The following is a 21,357-nucleotide window of genomic DNA, read 5'->3' as shown; positions in this document are numbered from 1 at the left end:
ATCTAGACTGATTTATTTTTCTTCATTACAATTTTCAACACCTAGATATATTCTGTATTTTTTTGTTTATTCTTAGTCTTTTCCTCCTTCTGAATGTAAAGTCCATGAAAAAGTGACTGTAATACTGCCTGGCACATAGTAGGCATGTAATAAATATTAATTCAGTGTATGAATCATAGTCATGCCAGAAGAACACCTCATACCCTTTAAGTCATCACTCCTCATTTACCCCTTCCCCAGCTTCTGGCAACCACTGATATACTTTCTGTCTCTATGGATTGGCCTATTCTGAATGTTTCATATAAAAGGAATCATACAATATGTAACCATTCATGTCTGACTTCTTTCACTTAGCACCATATTTTAGAAATGCATCCAAGTTGTAGGATGTATCAGTACTCCATTCCTTTTTATGACCGAATAATATTCCATTGTATGTTGCATATTTTGTTTATCCATTCATTTGTTGATAGACATTTGGATTGTTTCCACCTTTAGGCTATTATGAATAATGCTGCTATAAACATTTGTGTACAAGTCTCATTTCTCTTAGGTATATACATAGGAGTGGAATTACTGGAACTACCAACTGTTTTCCACAGTGGCTTTACCATTATACACTTCCACAGCAATTTACAAAGCTTCCTGTGCCTCTGCATTCCTCCCCAAACTTGTTATTTTCCATTTAAAAAAAAATTATAGCCATCATTGTTGGTTTGAGGATGTGAAGTGGTATCACATTGTGGCTTTGATTTGCATTTCCTCAATGACCAATGAAGTTAGCCATCTTTTTCATGTGCTTGTTGGCCATTTGTATATCTTCTTTAGAAAAATGTCTACTAAAGCCCATTCATTGCTCATTTTTTAATTGGGTTGTTTTTTCTTTTTGCTATTGAGCTGTAAGAGTTCTTTGTACATTCTGGATATTAAACTTTATCAGATATCTGATTTGCAAATGTTTCTTCCATTCTTTATTTTCTTGATAATGTCCTTTGATGCACAAGTTTTTAATTTTCATGAAATCCAAAAGCTGAATAGTCTATTCTTTCCCCACTGAATGGCCCTGGGACCCTTGTCGAAAATCAGTTGGCCATAGATACTTGGGTTTCTTTCTGGGCTCTCTATTCTTTCCATTGGTCAATATGTCTATCCTTATGCCTGTACCTATTTTGATTAATATAGTTTTGAAAACTTTGAAATCAGAACACGTAAGTTCTCCAGCTTTTTCTTTTTCAATATTGTCTTGACTATTTGGGGGCCCTTGCAATTCCATATGAACTTGAGCATCAGCTTGTTGATTTATGTAAGAAAGGCCATTGGAATTTTGATAGGGATTGGACTGAAGCTGCAGGTCACTTTGGACAGTAGTACCATCTTAACAATATTAAGTCTTCTAATCTATGAATTTGGACTGCCTTTCCATTTAATTATCTTTAATTTCTTTCAACACTGCTTTGTAGTTTTTAGTATACAAACCTTTCACTTCCTTGGTTAAATTTATTACTAGGTATTTTATTATTTTGGATGCTGTAGTAAGTGAATTTTTAAAAATTTCCTTTTGGATAATTCATTGCTGGTATATGGAAACACAACTGATTTTTGTATATTGATATTGTAACCTGCAACTCTGCTGAATTCATGTATTAATTTTTTGGTGGATTCTTCATGATTTTTTCTACATAGAATCATTTCCTTTGCAAATAGGGATAGTTTTACTTCTCTTCCAGTTTGGAGGCCTTTTATTTCTTTCTTGAATAATTGCTCTCTCTAGGACTTCCAGTACGATACTGAATAGCAGTGATGAAATTAGGTGTTCTTGTCTTGTTCCTGACATTAAATATGATGTTACCTGTGGATTTTTCATAAATGCTTTTTATCATGTCAAGGAAGTTTCCTTCTATTCCTATTTTGCTGAGTGTTTTAACATGAAAGGAGGTTGAATTTTGTCAAATGATTTTTCTACATCTATTGAGATAATCATGTAGGTATTTTTCTTTTGTTACATTAATATGATGCACTACATGGATTGATTCTATTATGTCAAAACACCTTTTTATTCCTCAAAAGTGGGATAAATCTCACTTGTTCATGGAGTGTAATCATTTTAATGTGCTTTTGAATTTGGTTTGCTAGTATATTTGCATTGTAAGGGGTATTGGTCTGTAGTTTTCTTGTGATATCTTTTTCTAGCTTTGGTAGCAGGGAAATGCTTGTCTCATAGAATGTATTAGGAAGTATTTCCTCCTCTCTATTTTTTGAAAAAGTTTGAGTAGAATCAGTGTTAATTCTTTAAATGTTTGGTAGAATTCATCTGTGAAGCCATCTGGTCTTGAACTTGTTTTTATTGGAATGGTTTTAATTACTGATTCAATCTCTTTACTTGTAGGTCTGTTGAGATTTTCTATTCTAGAGTAAGTTTTGGTAATGTGTGTATTTTGAGGAATGTGTCCATTTCATCTAAATTATTTAATTTGTTGGCATACAACTGTACATAATATTCTCTTATAATTCTTTTAACTTCTGTAAGGCCAGTAGTAATGTCCCCACTTTCATTTCTCATTCTAATAACATCTTCTTTTTTCTTAGTCAATGTTGCTAAAGTTTTGAAAATTTTAAAACATTTTTGAAGAACAAACTTTTGGTTTAGCTAATTTTATTTTTTCCCCTATTCTCTATTTCATTCATCTCAGCTGTAATCTTATTTCTTTCCTTCTGCTGTTTTCTCCATTTTCTAATTCCTTAAAGTGTAAAGTTAAACTATTGATTTGAGATGTCTTCTTTTTTAACATAGTCATCTACAGCTATGAATTTCCCTCTGAGCACTGCTTTTGTTGCATCCCATAACCTTGGTATGTTGTGTTTTCATTTTCGTGTTTCTCAAGTTATTGATATGGGTTGAATTGTGTCCTCTAAAAAAGATGAATTGAAGTCCTAATCCCCAGTACCTCAGCATATGACCTATTTGGAAATAGGGTATTTACAGAGTAATCAAATTAAAATGAGGTCATTAGGGTGACCCTAGTCCAATATGATGTATCCTTATAAAAAGAGGAAATTTAGACACAGGTAGACATGCACAGAGGGAAGACTATGTGAAGAGACGTGGAAAATGCCACTTAATTACAGCTGTCTGTAGTATGTTTTGAATTCAGGAAGTGTGAGGCCTCCACTTTGTTCTTCTTTCTCAAGATTGCTTCAGCTATTCAGAGGGTTTTGTGGCTCCATATGAATTTTAGGATTTTTTTCTACTTTTGTACAAAATGCCATTGGGATTTTGATAGGGATTGCACTGAATCTGTAGATCACTTTGGGTAGTATGGACATTTTAAAAATATTGTCTTCCAATTTACAAGCATGAATGTCTTTCCATTTATTTGTACCTTCTTTGATTTCTTTTAGAAATATTTTATAGTTCTCAGTGTACAAGTCTTTCACTTCCTTAGTTAAGTTTATTGCTAATTATTTTATCCTTTTTCATGCTATAGTGAGTGCAAGCATTTTCTTAATTTCCTTTTCAGGTTGGTCATTGTTAGTGTATAGAAACATAACTGATTTCTGTGCATTGATTTTTATATCCTAAAACCTTGCTGAAATTGTTTATTAGCTGTAGTAGCTTCATTGTGGAACCTTTAGGATTTTCAAAGTATAAAATAATATCATCTGCAAAGAGAGCTAATTTTACTTCTTTATTTCCAATTTGGATGTCTTTTATTAGTTTTTCTTGCCTGATTGATCTGACTAGGAATCCCTGTTTTATGTTGAATAGTAATGGTGAGAGTTGGCATCCTTGCCTTGTTCCTGATCTTAGGGGAAAAGCTTTCAGACTTTCACCACTGAGCATGTTTGCTATAGGCTTTTTATTATGTTGAGATAGTTTCCTTCTATTCTTAGTTTTGTTGAGTATTTTTTTTTTAATTTTTAAAAAGTACTAATTAATTAAATAATTAATTTTGGCTGCGCTGGGTCTTAGTTGTGGCATGTGGGATCTTTGTTACAGCATGTGGGATCTTTAGTTGCGGCATGCGGACTTCTTAGCGGCAGCACGTGGGCTTCTTTGTTGGGGCATGCAGGCTTCTTAGTTGCAACATGCGGAATTCTTAGTTGCGGCATGTGGACTCTTAGTTGTGGCGTGCATGTGGGATCTAGTTCCCTGACCAGGGATCAAACCTGGGCCCCCTGCATTGGGAGCATGGAGTCTTACCCCCTGGAACACGGGGAAAGTCCGTTTCATGTAATCATGAAAGAGTGTTGAGTTTTGTCAAATTCTTTCTGTTTCAATTGAGATGGTTATGTGGTTTTTGTCCTTTGTTTTGTTAATGTAGTATATTATATTGATTGATTTCTGTATGTTGAAAAATCCTTGCATTCCAGGTAAAAATCCCACTTGGTGATGGTAGATAATCATTTTAATGTGCTGTTGGATTCAATTTGGGAGTATTCTGTTGAGGATTTTTTCATCATTGTTCATCAGGGATGTTGGTCTGTAGTTTTCTCTTTTTGTGTCTTTGTCTGGTTTTGGTATCAAAGTATGCTGGCCTCGTAGGATGAGTTTGAAAGTGTGCTTTCCTCTTCAATTCTTTGGAAGTCTGAGCAGGATTGGTGTTAATTCTTAAATGTTTAGTAGAATTCTCCAGTGAAGCCATCTGGTCCAGAACTTTTCTTTGTTGGGAGGTTTTTGATTACTGCTTCAATCTTCTTACTAGTTATAGGTCTGTTCAGATTTTTTATTTCTTATTAATTCAATCTTGGTAGGTTGTGTGTTTCTAGGAATTTATCAACTTCTTCTAGGTTATACATTTTGTTGGCATATAATTGTTTATAGTTGTTGCTTGTGGTCCTTTTTAATTCTGTGACATCAATGATAATGTCTCCTATTTCATTTCTAATTTAATTATGAGTCTTTTTTTTTTTCTTAGTCTATGTAAGGGCTGATCAATTTTGTTGATCTTTAAAAAAATCAACTTTGGCTTCGCTGATTTTTTAAATTGTTTTTCTATTCTATTTCATTTATCTCTGCTCTAATCTTTATTATTTCTGCCCTTCTTTTAATTTTGGGCTGCCTTTGGTCTCCTTTTCCTAGCTCCTTGAGGTCTAAAGTTAGGTTGTTGACTTGAGATCTTTTTTTTTTAATGTAAGCATTTACTACTATAAACTTCCCAATTAGTATTCCTTTTGCTTCATCCCCTAGTTTTGGTATATTGTAGTTTTATTTTGTCTCCAGATAGTTGCTAAATTCTCTTGTGATTTCTTCTTTGACCTACTGGTTATTTAATAGTGAGTTATTTAATTCCCATATATTTGTGGATTTTCCTGTTTTCCTTGTTGTTGATTTCTAGTTTCATTTCACTGTGATTGGAGAAGGTACTTTATATTATTTCAAACTTCTTAAATTTGTTAAGACTTGTTTTCTGGCCTAATGTATGTTGGAAATGTTCCATGTGTGCTTAAGAATGTGTATTCTGCTACTGTTGGGTGTAGTGTTGTTTATGTCTGTTAGGTTGAACTGGTCTATAGTGTGGTTCAAGTTTTCTGTTTTGCTGTTCTACCTCTAATTGAAAGTTGGGTATTAAAGTCTCCTATTATTATATTGTAATCTATTTCTCCCTTCAGTTCTGTCAATGTTTGCTTCATATATTTAGGAGTTCTAATATTAGGTGCACGTATATTTATAAATTGTTACATCTTGCTGGTGAATTGACACTTTCATCATTATATAATGTCCATCTTTGTCTCTTGTGACAGTTTCTATCTTAAAGTCTATTTTATCTGGGACTTCCCTGGTGGCACAGTGGTTAAGAATTTGCCTGCCAATGCAGGGGACATGGGTTTGAGCCCTGGTCCCAGAAGATCCCACATGCTGTGGAGCAACTAAGCCCATGTGCAACAACTACTGAGCCTGTGCTCTAGAGCCCGCGAGCCACAACTACTGAAGCCTGTGTGCCTAGAGCCTGTGCTCCACAACAAGAGAAGCCACCACAATGAGAAGCCTGCACACCGAAATGAAGAGTAGCCCCCACTTGCCGCAACTAGAGAAAGCCCACATGCAGCAATGAAGACCCAACACAGCCAAAAATTTTAAAAATAAAAATAAATTAAAAGTCTATTTTATCTGATTCAAGTATGGCCATTCCTGCTCTCTGCAAGTTCTGATTGTATGGAATATCTTTTTTCTTCCTTTCACTTTTAACCTGTGTTTCCTTAGATCTAAAGGGAGTCTCTTGTAGGCAACACATAGTTGATCTTGTTTCCTCATCCATTTAGCCAATGTACGTATTTGAATTGGGGTGTTTAATACATTTACATTTAAAGTAATTACTAATAGGGAAGGACTTCCTATTGTCGTTTTTTTTTTTAAAGATTTAATTTTATTTTTATTTTTTTGTCTGTGTTGAGTCTTTGTTGCTTTGCGCGGGCTTTCTCTAGTTGTGGTGAGTGGGGGCTACTCTTCCTTGTGGTGCACAGGCTTCTCATTGCAGTGGCTTCTCTTGTTGCGGAGCATGGGCTCTAGGCATGTGGGCTTCAGTAGTTGCGGCACACAGGCTCAGTAGTTGTGGCTCACGGGCTCTAGAGCGCAGGCTCCGTAGTTGTGACTCATTGGCTTAGTTGCTCCACAGCATGGGGGATCTTCCTGGACCCATGTCCCTTGCATTGGCAGGTGGATTCTTATCCACTGCACCACCAGGGAAGTCCCACCATTTTCTTAATTGCTTTTTGTATGCCTTGTAGTTTTTTTCCTATCCCTTCATTTATTCTTATCATTTTTAAATCTCATTGATTTTTTTTTATAGTGACATGTTTTGATTCCCTTCTCCTACCCCATTATGCATATTCTATGTATTTTCCTTGTGGTTACCATTGCAATTACCTAAAACATCTTAAAGTTGTAACAATCTACTTTAACCTGATAAAAAATTAATTTCAATTGCATATAAAAACTCTATTCCTTTACATCTCTGTCCCACCCTGTATGTTGACACACACAAAAGAAGATGACTTCTTTTTATGTTGCATATCCATTAACACAGATCTGTAATTACTTCTCATGCTTTCATGTTTTAAATTCTATACCACATTTAAAAGTGATTGATGTGGAGAAAAGGGAACACTCTTGCACTGTTGGTGGGAATGTAAATTGATACAGCCACTATGGAGAACAGTATGGAGGTTCCTTAAAAAACTACAAATAGAACTACCATACAACCCAGCAATCCCACTACTGGGCATATACCCTGAGAAAACCATAATTCAAAAAGAGTCATGTACCAAAATGTTCATTGCAGCTCTATTTACAATAGCCAGGACATGGAAGCAACCTAAGTGTCCATCATCGGATGAATGGATAAAGAAGATGCGGCACATATATACAATGGAATATTACTCAGCCATAAAAAGAAATGAAATGGAGTTATTTGTAGTGAGGTGGATGGAGTTAGAGTCTGTCATACAGAGTGAAGTAAGTCAGAAAGAGAAAAACAAATACCGTATGCTAACACATATATATGGAATCTATGGGAAAAAAAAAGGTCATGAAGAACCTAGTAGCAAGATGGGAATAAAGACACAGACCTACTAGAGAATGGACTTGAGGATATGGGGAGGGGGAGGGGTAAGATGTGACAGGGTGAGAGAGTGGCATGGACATATATACACTACCAAATGTAAAACAGATAGCTAGTGGGAAGCAGCCACATAGCACAGAGAGATCAGCTCTGTGCTCTGTGACCACCTAGAGGGGTGGGATAGGGAGGGTGGGAGGGAGGGAGACTCAAGAGGGAAGAGATATGGGAACATATGTATATGTATAACTGATTCACTTTGTTATAAAGCAGAAACTAACACACCATTGTAAAGCAATTATACTCCAATAAAGATGTTTAAAAAAAAAAAAGTGATTGATGCCTCTACATTACAATACTGTAGGATTCTATATTTGTCTATAAATTTACCTTTACCAGGGAGTTTTATATTTTCATACGGTTTTGTGTTGCTGTTTATCATTCTTTCACTTCAACTTGAATGGTTTCCTTCAGCATTTCTTGTAGGGCAGGACTAGTGGTGATGAACTCCTTCAGATTTTATTTATCTGGCAAAGTCTTTTTCTCCTCTGTTATTCAAAGACATTTTTGCAGAATATAGTATTCTTGATTGGCAGTTTTTTCTTTTTCCTTCAGTACTTTGAATTCGTCATTCCACTCCCTTCTAGCCTGAAAAGTTTCAGCTTAGAAATCTGCTTATATTCTAATAGAAGCTCCTTTGTACAGGACAAGTTGTTTTTCTCTTGCCATTTTCAAGATTCACTCTTTGTCTCTGATTTTTGATAGTTTGATTATAATGTATGTCAGTGCAGGTCTTTACATTTATCTAGTTGGAGTTTTTGAGCCTCCTGAACTTGTATGTCCATTTCTCTCAGATTTGGTGAGTCTGCAGTCATTATTTCTTCAAATAGGCTCTCTGTCCTCTCTTTTTCTTCTCCTTCTGGGACTCCCATTATGCTTATGTTATTCTACATGTTGGTGTCCCACAAGTCCCTTAGCCTCTCTTCATTTCTCTTCATTCTTTTTTCTTCTTGTTCCTCTGCCTAAGTGATTTTGAAAGCCCTGTGTTCGATTTCACTGATTCTTCTCTCTCTGGTGAAGAATTCAGTTTCAGAATTTGTTTGTGTCTTCTCCATAGTTTCTACCTCTTTGTTAATGTTCTCATTTGTTAATGTATTGTTTTCCTGACTTCATCAATTATTGATCTGTGCTCTCTTTTAATTCACTGAGCATCCATATGGTGGTTATTTTGAATTCTTTGGTAACTCATATATCTCCATTTCTTTAGGGTAGGTATCAAATTTAATTTTTCTTTCAATGGGTCACGTTTCCCTGTTTCTTTGTATGGCTTGTCATCCTCTGTTGGGACTTCAGCATTTGAAAAATCAGCCACCTCTCCCAGTTTTTGTGGTCTGGTTTCATACAGGGAGGACTTTCTACAATCAATCCAGCTAGAGATCCTGGAGACCTCTTAAAGCCTTATCTGGAGATGTGACCACTTTGGGCTTGTGCGTGTAATCTAATAATTGAAGAGGTTTGCCAGTTTCTACTCAGGATCTCCCTCTGGCACCTGTCTGCAATACTGTGGCCTCTGTGGTGCAGTAGTAAGCTGTAGTACTGGACTTCCACCTAGCTTCTGTCTGTAGTATGGTGGACTCTGGGGCATATTGATTGCTTTTGTTCTCAGCAGCCCCAAACTGGCCACCCATTCTTGTCAATACTTAGATTCAGGCAAGATAGAAACCAGTCACTCAGGCACTTTCTTGAAAATTCAGATCACTGGACATGTGTTCTACTCCTTTCTCTCCTCAGGGAGAAGATGGGAGTTGAGGGCTTCCTCCCAATCATGTTATATTGGGGGTGGATCACTTGCAAGTGAGTGCCACAAAATTTCCCACTAGGCATTGGTGCAGTTGGTTTCACATTAACCTTGGGTGCAGGACCCACTTAACTGGTCTCTGGATTTCTCACAAAGACAATTGGCCCATGTATTATTGTTAAGTTTGTGTCTCCATGGGAGAAGGAGGGTATGGGGTTGCATATTCTGCCATTTTCTTAATGTCACTCCTGATTTTAATCCTTTTAAATGAATTTGTATTTATGATATAGATTATGGTTTGTCTTGGAATATTTTATGCAGACCTGAAAAGAAAGTGTATCCTGCTGTTTTTTTTTTTTTAATTATTTTATTTATTTATCTATTTTTGGCTGTGTTGGGTCTTCGTTTCTGTGCGAGGGCTTTCTCCAGTTGCGGCGAGCAGGGGCCACTCTTCATCGCGGTGCGCGGGCCTCTAACTATCGCGGCCTCTCTTGTTGCGGACGGAGCACAGGCTCCAGACGCGCAGGCTCAGTAGTTGTGACTCACGGGCTCAGCTGCTCCGCGGCATGTGGGATCCTCCCAGACCAGGGCTCGAACCCGTGTCCCCTGCATTGGCAGGCAGACTCTCAACCACCGCGCCACCAGGGAAGCCCCGTATCCTGCTGTTAATCGGTGTTCTATAAACGTCAATTAGGTAAGTTGGTTAATAGAGTTGTGGTTGATAGTGTTGTTCAAGTCTTATATACACTTACTGATTTTCTGTCCGCTTGTTCTATCAATTTTTGAGAGATGAGTGTGAAATCTCTGACTATAATTTTATATTAATTGTGAATTTCTCTCTGCGGTGCTAGCACATTTTGCTTTATTTATTTTGAAGTTCTGTTATTAGGTACATAAGAAAGGGAATGGTGGAAGATAAATAGATGCTGATATCAGGAGAGGATTAAGCTCAGAATTGCAAATTAAAACAAGATACCCTTTACAATAAAAATCTATCTATCTATCTAACTAATCTTATAGTTTCTGTTTCTCTAGAGAACCCTGACTAATACACATGACATTCTCAGCTACTTGTGTGCATAGTTTTTATTCATTATTTCATTTCCACAACTGATTGGTGTGGCTGGCACATTGTGGGAGGCTGATGATATTTGTGAACTTGACAGTATTCATGATCTGACATTCTTTTGCTCTCTGTAATGAAAAAGAGGTTCATGTTCTTTACCCTCTCATACTTATCCAACTTATAGGAGGGATAAGGACATAGACAACATCTTTGATAATTAGCTTGAGAAGAGAAGAAAAGCTCTAACTGGTGCCTTTCATTCCTTGTAGACTGGCAACTGTTAGCAGGATAGAGAATGAAAAATGTACATATGAGTGATGGTGGTGGTGGAAGGCGGTTGAGAAAAAATTAGCTCTTGTGGTATGAAAAGTTCAGGAAAAGGACATTAAGGAGTAACCTCAGGTAAGTTGGAGTAAGGACTAAGGAGAAAAGGCATAATGTTTGAACTCACTGAATAAAAACAACGGAAGAAAAAACATGTTACTAAAAGGAAAGAAAATATGGATTTTCTCCTTACCCTGGAGACTTCTGGCATCCAGATAATGAGTTTTAAAAAACCAGGGTTAATGTACCTTTACCCCCCCCAAAAATAGTATATGCATGTACTCTAAATTTAACCTATAAATTCATTATTTGACTTTTCTCAGTGTTGTGCTCACTATCCCCCCCTTATTTGTTATTCCTTAGCTAGAAAAAGCAACTTTCCCTCCTTTCTCTTACATAAATTTGAGTTGGCCTTAAACACTTTCACAAATCATTTTTCCTGATTAGGGTACCCTTGCCATCTACTCTGACAAACTATATCACTCCTCTTTTGCCTCATATATTTTTATGGTACTTTTTGTCCATAAATATCTGATTCAGACCTTGACTGAAGTAAAGAAAAATGCATTTCAAAGCTGAATCTATAAACAAAAAACCTCTTCAGAGCACTGTGCATTCATTACAATAACCAAGAGTTTGTGAATATTATAACCTATTTTCTTCCAACTAATTTACATCCAGTGTTTTCATGTTTTCTTTTTTTTTCACTCCTCTTTTTTACTAAAGTGTAGGTTCCTTTCATTAACTTTAACCACTAACTTGGGAAACTGTCAACACTTCATATTATGCCTGTTCTTTGGGAATGTGTAAGAAATCATCATTATTGCTTATTATGCAAACCCAGAGAGTCCCTGGCACACAGTATGTGCTCAATAACTATGTGGTGTCTTAAGGAGTTAACGTGACATTCGTAAAAGAAATACTGATCTGTAGTGCAAGAAAACCACATGTGAATTACTGTCAGCTGTAGTCCTTTCTTGTTTCAACAGGGAGGTACACGAATTGAGGACTTAATTTTTTAATTCTGGAAGGCTCAACATTTTGTCTTAAAGAATCCATATACTGAACGTTAAGTATCCATATCTCTTAAGTACTTAAATCAAAAGTTAACCATCTCCAAGTTTTAGTCTGAAGCATTCTTTGTCTAGGAGCTAGGTATTGCTTTTTGCTTATCCAACTGGAGCCCAACTGCGGCCTTTTTCATTCAACCATCCCTTCCCAGCACGGCCCTCTTCTCTCCCTGGGGTCCCATCCCCACTGTCCCTCTCACCCCAAAACACACACAAACAAAACCGGAAACCACAATTCCGCCTGCTCCTGTGGAGACTCGACAACGCTCAAGTTGAGGCCACAAGACACGTTTTTAAGCACGCAGTTTCCCTCCTCTAACCACATTAGGTTTTGTCCGGGGAATATTTTACTCTCACAGAATGCGTCCGTCGTCTCAGACCTGACAACCGTAGCGCCCTGCGGAGCAGCCGAGGGGAGACTACTAACACCGCCGTCTTACTTCCCGAAACTCCAGCGAAGACTTCCCAAGCTCGCTCCGTTGCCCGGAGGCCCCGCCCCCGCCCCCGCCCCCGCCCCCGCCCCACGTCCCTAGTGGTGCGGCACGCGCATGCCCGGTGTGCGCCGCCTGCCCCCGCCCGGCGCCCGCTCAGCCTCTCCTCCCCTTGGGCCCCCCTCGCGCGGCTGGCGGCTGGCTCGCTCCCCGGTCGCGGCCCGTGGGGACGTTCGCAGGCGAGCGCACCTCCCCGCGCGGAAGAGCCCCGGTCTGGGAGGCCCCGAGTGAGCGTCGATTGGTTGACGTGGTGCCTGCGCGTCGGGCCTGAGAAAGTCTGGGCGAGCGCGCAGAGTTGGCTCCTGGGGCGGTGCGGGGCGCATCTCAGGTAAACGGGTAGGGTGGGAGGTTTGGGCGACCGGAGAAAAGGAGGAGTGGGTTGAGGCCAGACGTGGAATTTCCGGCCGTAGCCTCCTTGGAGAAGGGGCCGCGCAGAAACTGCACCCGGTGAAGGTTGGCCCCGTGCGGCCGGGAGTGATGGGGCTCCCTCGATGGTCAGCGTCGTGGGGTCCTCCGGTCTTCTTTCTGGGCATGATTTCGGCATCTTCCCCTGTTTCCTATTACAAGAGTTCTGCAGCTGAGCATATATTCAAGAGTGTAGGTTTTTGTTTGTTTGCTTTTCCCTTAAGAGGCAGTGAATTGGAGGGTTCAGGTCCTGGCTCAACCTATGATTGACTCTGTGCCCTTGAGAGTCACTCATTCGTTTTGTATTTCAGGTCTCACACTTGAAAGTTTCGGCAAAGAATGTGTGCTTCTTTAGGCACGCTGAGCCATGCTGTACAAAGGTACTGTTAGAATTTTGGGGGGTTCACAATGTCTCTGGGCCCACATTTCGCTGACTGGAAGGTGACACCACCCGACAGTTATTTGTGAAGTACTTTAAGCTGCATGGATGAAAGGAACTGGATACACACAAGATAACAGCATTATTAGACAGGATGTTGTAGAAAGAAAAAACTTTCCACAAGAACAGGCTTTTTGAAAAGCTCCTTTGAACATTTTATGCAGATTAAATCACAGTGGTAGTAGACAAAGGTGAGCCAAAACAAAGGGCCAAACAAAACAACATTTTAAGGAGGTTTTTTTTTTTTTTCTTCCTTCCCCAGATAACTTTCACAATAACAAGTTACTGGCTTTTCAAAGTTTCTCCTTGGGATCTAGTGTGGAACTAACCTAAAATGACGGTTACATAAACGTGGGTATCCGTGCAATAGTATACCAAGAGAATTAATTAAAACAAAGCTGCTTTCTATATAAGGTAACAGGAATTAAGATATCTCACTGGGGAGAGGTAATGATGGCAAATCTGAAAAGTGAACGAGAGATGTACACAATTTTCCTTCAAAGGCATAGAGTTTGTAGATATGATATGTTTCTAGTGTGTTAATTATTAAAGCGTAATAGACACACAGAAAAGTGCATGAATCATAAGTGTACACAGCTCATTGAATTTTCACAAAGTGTGCATATCCAAGAAAAAACATTACTTGCATCCTAAAAGCCCCACTTTGTGTCCCCTTTCCAAAGATAACCGTTATCTCAATTTCTGACATCAATGAATTTACTTATTATTGACTTTATATAACTAGAATCATACAGTTTATAGTCCTTTGTGTCTCACTTTTGCTCAATATTATATTCATGAGATTTATACAAGTTATGTAGCAGTATTCCATCCATTTTTGGGGTATTACCAGTAGGGCTGCTCTGAACATTTTTTGTAAGTACTTTGGTGGACATATGTATACATTTCTGTTGGATGTATACCTACTGGTGAAATGGCTATATTATAGGATATGCAAATATGTATTTCTGGTATACACTACCAAAAAGTTGTTCAAATTAGTTGTCAGTTAACACTCCTGTTATCAGTGTTTGAGAATTTTGGCTCCTGCACATGTTTGCAACATTTAGCATTGTCCTTTTCATTTTACCCATTCTGGTGGGTAGTGATATCACATTGGGGTTTTTCCCTAATTCCCGTAAGGACTAATGATATTTAACACCTCTTCATATGTCTACGTATTGGCCATTTGGATATCTCCATTGGCAGGGGTTATCAAATTTTCTGTAAAGGGCTGGATACTTAATATAGGCAGTCTTGCTTTGAAGAGTTTCAGTTAAAGCAGTCCTAGCTAGGACTGCCTGTATTTTGGGCTTTGCAGGCCATATACAGTCTCTGTTGTATTTTCTTTCTTCCTTCTTTCCTTTTTTTTTTTTTTTTTTGCCTGCCTGTTTGCTTGCTTCCCTGCTTACCTTCCCTCCTTTCCTCCCTCCCTCCCTTTCTGTTTTCTTTAACTTCCTTCCTTCCTTCCTTCATTTCATCCTTTGCTAACCACTATTATGTTGAAAAATGACTGTTCATGAATGACCATTTGATCTTCTGCTCATTGTTGGTGACATCATTAGATGGGGCTATATTGGAAAAGTATAAATACATAATAGTACTAAGTAATGTGTGCTGTAGTGTTTTGGTGTTAAATTTCAAATCTCTAAACATACTTCCTTTGCTTTTTACCAGTTTTACCTTGAGACTAATTAGAGACCTCTTTGAGACTTCTCTAAATTGTTCTTATTGCTCCTGCTATCTCCCATCCCTTTAAAGCTGACAAACAAAAAAGAGGTTAAGAAGCAAGAAAAGAAAGGAAATACAACCCTTTGTTGATTTGCATAAAAGGCTAAGAAAGAGATGAATATGCAGGCAGTTGTCGACACTGAGTAAAAGTATAAAAAAGCATACCTACTTTTTGCAATACTTTGAGATGGATATTGTCTTTTGAGCAGTTCCATCATGGGATGGCTTGGTTGAAATTTATATCTACCCAATTGAGTATGCTCATAATATAGGAGTAACAGTTAATGGCTTGGGCCATGAAACTGAACTGCGGTACCCCTGCCCAAGTTGGAGGTGCTCTCTTCCTTAAATGCCCCATTGGGCTGTCCAGTTCATCTTCTCTTACTTTTGGTCCCTGCCTTTCACTCAGCACCAAAAGTATCAAAAAAACTTTTGAAAATATGTTAACATTTTTAGCTAACACTTTCTTTTTTTTTAGATGGCTTATAGAAGTGAATTTAGGTATATACTTAGATATATGCTAATACTAATGAGAGGCTTGGGGCAGTCTCCATCAATGTGATGTTTTCTTTGATATGGATGATCTTGCTTGATTGTTACGCAGACACAGATTTAAGATAACCACTGGGCCCCAGTTTCCACCACCAACCCACTAGTGTCCTTTCTTATATAGAAATTTTGGATCCAGTTATGCATTGATTTATGTGTGTGTTTATATACACACACATATTTTGACTAATACAAATACCTTTCTGCTTTATGATTGCCACACACAACAGTTGTACTTATATGCAATGTTTTCACTGCACTTCTTGCACCAGAGTTGGAGTCATTACAAATTATTATGGCTGGTAAAGGGTTTATACTGGTGGAGGGGATTCTCTGACAAGTGAAAACCGCCTCCCACCCCTACCTGATATAGGAGCAAATAGGGTATTTATGTAGTAGAAATGTGTAATGATACTAGATCCCAACTGATGCTTCTGTGTTCATAAGGATATATCTGTCAGTTCAGTTGTTGTCATTAGCTTCCTCGAGTACCTGCTCCCATGGACGTTGCCTTCATTGCGTGCATTGCCATTGTTGACTTCTGGGACTGTCCACTTTCCAGGATTCCAGTGGGGACAAACCTTGCCCTTTTTGGTTGCAGTTTCTATTTTTAGATACTTCATTTAGGTTATACTTAATCTTGTTTACTTTGTTTAAGGTGACTATATTTCTCTGCTATGATCTATTATCTGTTGCTTTCATACTTGCCTTCCAGCAAATACCCTTATTACTAATATGTCCAGATACCTGGGACTGGGGATGGGCAAAGTATAGTTCAGTTTCATCTCACATGCCACCTACAGAGATAGCTTTAGGGTTTGATGAGAGAAAAAGAGATCTTGCACAACATTATCCAATTCTGGCTGCTCTTGTTAGTACTATTATTCTCTCTTCCTTTGAATTTATTGGATTTTGAGACTGTTATAAAGAAAGGATAGTGTTGTTTTAGGGTATTAATTGCGAAAGGAATACATTACAGTGCAAAGCGCACTGAGCATAAGAGCAGAATGAGTGCGGTTTACTACCTGTCTGTGTTAACCCTTCCTGCAACTCAGCTCTGTTTTGTAAAATGAGGCATTTTGACCAAGTAACTCTAATCCTTGGTAATCCTTTCCAAAAGACACAGTAGAGAAATACAGGATTTAGAATTTAAGTAACCCTTGAGGTCATTTAGGCTGCCCTCTCAGTTTTTTTCAGTGAAAATATTAAGATCTTGAGAGATTGTGTATAGTCCCATAGTTACTAGGATCCAGTTCTCCTAACTTTTTATTCCAGTTGCTTTTTCCATTATGCTGCTTATGATAGGCGGCCTTCTAAGATAACCCTGTATCTGTGTAGTCACAGTCTTGTGTAATCCCTTTCCCTTGACTGTAGACTAGACCTTGTAATAGAATATGGCGAAAGTGGTGGGATGTCACTTACGAGATTAGATTATAAAATACTATAATTTCCTTTTTTCTGGCGCACTCTTGCTTGCTCACTTTGATGAAGCCAACTGCCATATCATGAGTTGACCTATAGATAGCCTCACCCATCAAGGAATTGAGGGGAGCCTTTGGCCAGTAGCCTGTGCAGACTAACAACGCCCTAGGAACTGAATCCTGCCAACAACCACTGACGGAAGTTGGGAGATAGTGTCTGAGTTAAGCTTTGAGATGACTGTCGCCCTGGCTGACACTGTGGCCGCAACCTTGTGAGAGACTCTGAACTGAGAACCTAACTGAGCAACACCCAATTCCTCAGAAAGTGTGAGAAAACAAATGTGCATTGTTTTAAGCTGCTAAGTTTTGGGGTGGTTTATTAGGTAGCAATAGCTAACCAATAAAGTGCTCTTACTAATTTCAGAAAACTTTTAGTAAAAGGAAAAATTCTCCTTGAAGTTTTTTATAAACATAGCTTCATTGTATTTTTAACATCTTAAGCATATTTGAGGATATTATTTTTACCTTTGTGCAAAGAAAAATATTAACCATTTAACTATTCTATGTTTGTTTTAACTTAATTGCTAGGTATTTGTTTTTCTCAAAAATGGCAACATAAAGAGATGATTACTTTGAAGGTTGGTTTCGTTTGGCGTTTCATTAAATTGGGTAATCATGGGACAAACTTACCATAGAACTGCTTTTGGCAATTGGTACAAGCACCTCTGATTCAGATATTGTCTGTATTGAAGGTCTTTTTAATTTAGATTTTATACTGCTTGGGATGTAGATAGCCAGGTAGCCTGCTCTTATTTATCTGCAGTTTTGCATTAGGGTGATTTGAGTATGTATAAATATTATTTTGAGAATTGCCTTTAGTGTCCCTTGATTTATAAGTTTTGAAAGCTACTAGAGTACAACAGGGATGATTTTACTGGAACCCTTAATCCTGAATCTTGTTTTATTTTTCTGTTGGAGCTTACCAGCTTCTCATCTTCATAGTTTTATCTTGAGGTTTTTGCTACTGTGGAACAAGTTTTGAAAAACTGAAAAAATAAATAAATGAGTATATAAATAAATAATATAGATCAGTTAACTTTTAAATATCTTTATTGTGAAATTCAATACATGTAAAAAAGAAGTATATAAATATATGTGGACAGTTCAATGAATAAATAAAAATTTAATACCCATGTAACTACCATCAGGTATTTTCAATTGAATAATCATTGAAATGAGTTTTGTATCTGGCTTTTTAAAAAATGTTGTATGAGTATGACTCTGTGTGTGTGTGTATGTGTGATGTAACTTCTGCAATTGATGGGTACAGTGCTTTATATGTGACTAGTAGGTGAAGTTTGTTAATGCTGTTGTTAAAATCTTCTCTTTCCTTACTGGTTGTGTGTGTGTGTGTGTGTGTGTGTGTGTGTGTGTCTGTGTACGTGTGCACACCTGTGCTTGATTGTCAGTTACTGACAATTTACTATGTGTTAAATCTCGCTGTGTAATTTTGGATTCTATTTCTCCCTAGGAGTTTTCTGTCAATTTTTGATTTATTTATTTTGAAGTCATGTTATTGGAAGCGTAGTCAACTTTCTAATTAGTCTATCTTCCTATGAATTGAACCTTTGTTCCATGAAGAAGTGTTCCTTTTTATCTCTAGTAATGCTGTTTGTTTTAATGTCTAATCTGATTTTTTAAAAACTATTTTGAAATAATTTTAGACTTCCTGAAAAGTTGCAAAAATAGTACAGAGAGTTCCTGTAAACCTTTCACCCTGCTTCTAATGTTAACACAATGTATAATCATAGTACAATTATCAAAACCAAGAAATTAATATTGGTACAATACTAGTCACTATATATTTTATCACTAGTTTTCCCGTTGCAGTAGTGTTCTTTTTCTGTTCTAGGACTCAATCCAGATCCCACATTGTATTTAGTTGTCATGTTTCCTGAGTCTTCTCCAATCTGTGACCTCTTTCTGATTTTGGTATAGCTGTATCAGCCTTCTTTTGATTAATGTGTACATAGAATTGGATTTTTAAAAATCCAGTGGGACATCCTTATCTTAAAATTGGAGCATTTGGTAGTTGGATCATTTCATCCATTCATATTTTATATTATTCCATTTTTTACCCTCTGTTATTTCAGAAATTATACATGCTTTGTAATTCTTTTAGTGGCTATTGTAGAAACTGTAGAATCCTGGAATGAATGCTTTCAGACCTTTCTTTATGCATTTCCTTATGTGTATATATGTATCCAAACACACGGTTTTGGTTTGCTTGCTTTTTTATTTTCTTAATGTAACAGTGGTCATACTGTATTATTTTACAACTATCTCTTTTCTTTTATTAAGAAAATAATAAATGCATAACCATTATACACTCTTTCAAGCAACATAAATAAATAAAAAGTTGACAGCAAAACATTGCCCCAAATTCTATCACCCCAACAAAAATAACCTTCATTAAAAACCAGGTGTACAGCATTCTATATTTCTTTTCCTAAGAGTACTCAATTTAAAAAAATAAAAAAGCCTAGCCATAGGCACATGTTTGTGAAATTTCACAGCACCAAGAATAAAAAAAAAAAAGAAAGAAATCGGAAGGTTTCCAGAGAGAAAACCTAAAAAGAAAAAAGAATTGAATATATCAGCGTCAGTCTTCTTGACCAGAAGTATGGCTAGTTAACAATCAGTGAAGTATGGGAGTTAGAACAAAGATGTTTTCACACCTGAAAAGCCTCAGAAGTTGTGCTCTAGCAAAATAAAGAAGTGAAAGAAAGACCTGGATTGTAGGAAATAGTAAATTCAACCCAGGAAAACAGTGAAATGGTGTCCCAGGAAGGACAGCTATATAGCAGGCCTAGAGAGCAGATGGTCCAGATTTGAGAGAAGCCTCCTCAGGAAGGAGGTTTCCAAGAAAGAAAGGATTAAGAGATCTTATATCCTCTGGGGCTGGAGTTTTCTCTGTGGAAGGTTTTTAAAACTATGAATTCAATTTCTTTAATAGATGTAGGGCTATTCTGGTTATCTATTCTTACTGAGTTAGCTTTGGTAGATTGTATCTTTCAAGGAATTTGTCAAATTTATAGGTGTGAAGTTATTTGTAATATTCCCTTTTTATCTTTTTAATGTCTATGGGATTGTTTTAATATCCTCCTCTTCTTCCTGATATTGGCAATATATGTCATCTTTATTTTTATCTTGATCAGTCTGGCCAAGAGGGTATCAATTTCATTGCTCTTTTCAAAGAACCAGCTTTTGGTTTCACTGATTTTTCTATGTTGATTTCACATTTTGAGTTTCATTGATATTTGCTCATTACCATTTCCATCCTTCTGTTTACTCTGAGTTTAATTTTCTCTTAATTTTGCATTTTTTTAAAGGCGGAAGCTTAAGTACTAATGAGAGGCTGTCCTCCCCCCCCCTTTTTAAAAATTTTTATGGGAGTACAGTTGATTTACAATGTTGTATTAGTTTTAGGCTTACAGCAAAGTAAATCAGTTATACATATACATATATTCACTCTTTTTTTTTAGATTCTTTTCCCATATAGTCCATTACAGAGTATTGAGTAGAGTTCCCTGTGCTATACAGCAGGTTCTTATTAGTTATCAATTTTATATATAGTAGTGTGTATATGTCAGTTCCAATCTCCCAGTTTATCCCTACCCCCACTTATCCCCCCATAACCATAAGTTTGTTTTCTACATCCATGACTCTGCTTCTGTTTTGTAAGTAAGTTCATTTGTACTTTTTTTTAAAAAAATATTCATTTATTTATTTATTTGGCTGCACCAGGTCTTAGTTGCAGCACGTGGGATCTTCGTCGCTGCATGCAGTTTCTTCAGTTGCGGCACGTGGGATCTTTAGTTGCATGGCATGCGAGATCTTTTTAGTTGTGGCATGGGAACTCTTAGTTGTGGCACGTGGGATCTAGTTCCCTGCCCAGGGATCAAACCTGGGCCCCCTGCCTTGGAAGCGTGGAGTCTTAGCCACTGGACCACCAGGGAAGTCCCTGTACCCTTTTTTTTTTGGATTCCACATGTAAGCGATATCATATGATACTTGTCTTTCTGTGTCTGACTTACTTCACTCAGTATGATAATCTCTAGGTCCATCCATGTTGCTGCAAATGGCATTATTTTGTTCTTTTTTTATGGCTGAGTAATATTCCATTGTATATACGCACTACATCTTCTTTATCCATTCCTCTGTTAATGGACATTTAGGTTGCTTCCATGTCCTGGATGTTGTAAATAGTGCTGCAGTGAACAGTGGGGTACATGCATCTTTTTGAATTACGGTTTTCTCCGCGTATACGCCTAGGAGTGGGATTGCTGGGTCATATGATGGTTCTATTTTTAGTTTTTTAAGGAACCTACATACTGTTCTCCATAGTGGCTGCACCAATTTACATTCCCACCAACATTTGCAAATGAAGCAACTGACAAGGGATTAATCTCCAAAATATACAAACAACTCATGCAGCTCAATATCA

At 37.5% G+C, this 21,357-nt stretch overlaps 2 protein-coding genes across 6 annotated transcripts in view; one reads left to right on the top strand and one right to left on the bottom strand.

Annotated features, from left to right (window-relative positions):
• SLC25A21 (solute carrier family 25 member 21) overlaps nucleotides 1-12,324 on the bottom strand; it is a 514,375-nt gene extending 502,051 nt beyond the window's left edge. Inside the window, exon 1 of the mRNA XM_068533042.1 lies at nucleotides 12,255-12,324. The gene's annotated coding sequence lies outside the window, so the exon portion shown is untranslated. The remainder of the gene's footprint in view (nucleotides 1-12,254) is intronic.
• A 102-nt stretch (nucleotides 12,325-12,426) lies between these two features.
• The window catches only part of MIPOL1 (mirror-image polydactyly 1), a 317,627-nt gene continuing 308,696 nt past the window's right edge, over nucleotides 12,427-21,357 (top strand). For 4 of the 5 annotated variants that reach the window (XM_068532647.1, XM_068532746.1, XM_068532608.1 and 1 more), the window contains exon 1: nucleotides 12,427-12,633. The gene's annotated coding sequence lies outside the window, so the exon portion shown is untranslated. Of the gene's footprint in view, nucleotides 12,634-13,021; nucleotides 13,091-21,357 lie in introns of all 5 variants that reach the window. The other variant, XM_068532830.1, reaches the window with a different exon arrangement.

The sequence above is a fragment of the Eschrichtius robustus genome, chromosome 1 (genome assembly GCF_028021215.1).
Source record: "Eschrichtius robustus isolate mEscRob2 chromosome 1, mEscRob2.pri, whole genome shotgun sequence".
Taxonomy (NCBI): domain Eukaryota; kingdom Metazoa; phylum Chordata; class Mammalia; order Artiodactyla; family Eschrichtiidae; genus Eschrichtius; species Eschrichtius robustus.
The sequence above is the reverse complement of the archived record's forward strand: the minus strand, read 5'-3'. Positions and strand labels throughout refer to the sequence as shown.